Source organism: Penaeus monodon, chromosome 13, assembly GCF_015228065.2.
Source record: "Penaeus monodon isolate SGIC_2016 chromosome 13, NSTDA_Pmon_1, whole genome shotgun sequence".
NCBI classification, from domain to species: domain Eukaryota; kingdom Metazoa; phylum Arthropoda; class Malacostraca; order Decapoda; family Penaeidae; genus Penaeus; species Penaeus monodon.
Window position 1 is genome coordinate 8,656,873 of NC_051398.1, and position 2,500 is coordinate 8,659,372.

Sequence of the window (2,500 nt, forward strand, 5' to 3'; positions counted from 1 at the left end):
GCGTCGAGACTGACATCTTCCACAGTGTTCTTTTCCGAACAGTTTAATGACAAAAGCCCTTATCCACCACGATTCGTACCCGGCAACGAATCGTTCAAACGAATCCCAGATCCGAACGCGGATCCGGTTCACCGCCAGAACGTACGTAATCAAGTGGTCCTGATTCACTCATATATATATTTTTTTTACGAACTATCAGTAGTTCTTAGTGAAACCCTGTTAAGTAACTCACTACCTCCCCCCCCCCCCCCCGCTACCATCAACACCAATAAAAAAGAAAAGAAAAAAAAAAACTGTTATTCAGCAACTCAACCCACCAATAAACCAGCCAATAATAACAATAATATAAATAAATAAATAAATAATAAAAATACGTAAATGAAAATAAATAAAAAATCAACAAAACAAATACAATAAATAAAAACATAAAACAAACTTACAAGCCAAACAAACAAACAAAAACCGACGCCAAAAAAAACGAAAAAAAAAACGAGAAAAACGGTAACTTAACGAAACCAACATCTCGCCAAAATCTCGGGAAAAGCGTAAGGAGGAATTCGACACACGCAGCAGTCATATGGAATTAACGGCTGTGTAATCGCTTTTTTAAGAGTCGTTCGTTATCGCTTCAGAGACTCGAAATGCGAAACCGATTTATTTAATGGGATTTAAAGGATGCTTCATTCTGCTTAGGGATGTCTTGGCCCCTGTTGCGTACGGGGAAACCTGCAAGGGTGCAATATAGGATGGAATAGAGTGTGAGAGAGATTTTAATGCTCTTTTATACATAGTGGATTCGTAGGCAGGTGTATATACGTATATACTAACGCTCTCTGCCTTTTTTTCTTTCTTTCTTTCTTTCTCTCACTGATTTTTCGGTTTTGTTTTGTTTTGTTTTTTCTTTTCTCTGTCTCTCTGGTTCTCTTTGTTTTTGTTTTTCTTTTTTTTTTCTTTCTTATTTTCTCTTCCTTTCTCTTTCTTCTCTCTCTCTTTCTCTTTCTAACCTCTATCTTTCTCGCTCGCACACAAACGCACACACATGCAGTAGGTCTATACATACCCTCACATAAACATACATATCCGTTTATATGGCTCTTGGTGGATATCTAGTGCACGGATACCGTCAGTTCGGCCGCGGGGAATCGCAGTCACTATCGGCATTTGGACCATCAAGCTAAGCTAGTATACGCTATTAAACCTCTTACTCTGAGCGTCTAATCCTTTTTACTGCTCTGCAATTGGGATCGAACACGCTTTCTGGAACTTATTCTCGAATCTCTTATATTTATATATTGGTGCATAATGTTTGGCCTATTAGTAAGATGCCATCGCTGAAGCGTGGCACTGTGACCTCGTGGCAGTATGGCACTTGCGAGTCGCACGTAAAAGCACTAGGCAATCGTCCAGAGAGATTTATGTGTTTTAAATGTTAGCTCACTTGCCGGGCTTGTGTGCACGGGTCTGTGTGTTTGCGTTCAATCTGTGTCTATTTTGACATACATGTATATATATGTGCTTGTGTGTGTGTAAATGGATACTGTACATAAACCCCCTCTCCCCACACAGACACTTTCACCTACATCGGATAGATAGACAAAAAAATTGATTGACTGATATATATATATATATATATATATATATATATATATATATATATATATATATATATATATATATGCGTTATATATATTATATATAGTATATATATATATGCGTTATATTATATGTATATATATACAAATTTACATATATAGATCATGTTTCACATCAATTTTCTACTACAAACATACAATCCGCTATTGTAGAAAGGTCATTATCGTATTTACATACAAATATTAACTGAATAATGATCGTCAATAGTTCATCTATACTGTTATGAGTAATTATCCACGTAACTACACTTTACGTTTAAGATATCATTCAACAAATATTCCATAATGAAAATATATCATAGTAAAATTTACAAATGTTATTATCACACTTGCCCAGCTGTTATGAAATTCCACTTGTGCAATAAAATACTTAACGGCTTTATATTAAATAAAATACTTCCACATATTTTCCACATATACTAACGGAATCAAATTTAGTGAACATGGAAGTCAAGGCAACAGCGGTTCGTTTGCCTTCAAATTGGACTTTATCATACAGGTTACAATGAGCTCGATGGGAAAGCTGCAGTTATAGTGTGACAAGCTGCGTCATGAAAGAACATCAACAACTACAAAAATATTTGAAACCAAGTCGAGGAACATACAATCTCACACATACACACACACACACACACACACACACACACACACACACACACACACACACACACACACACACACACATATATATATATATATATATATATATATATATATATATATATATATATATATATATAATATATATATGCATATATATACATATATATATATATGTATATATATGCATATATATATGCATATATATATATATATATATATAATATATATATATATATATATATATA

The 2,500-nt window shown here is 34.0% G+C and overlaps 1 protein-coding gene across 1 annotated transcript in view; it reads right to left on the bottom strand.

The window, feature by feature from the left end:
• The window catches only part of LOC119579867 (G-protein coupled receptor GRL101-like), a 57,323-nt gene that overhangs the window by 13,728 nt on the left and 41,095 nt on the right, over positions 1–2,500 (bottom strand). The gene's annotated exons all lie outside the window — the stretch shown is intronic.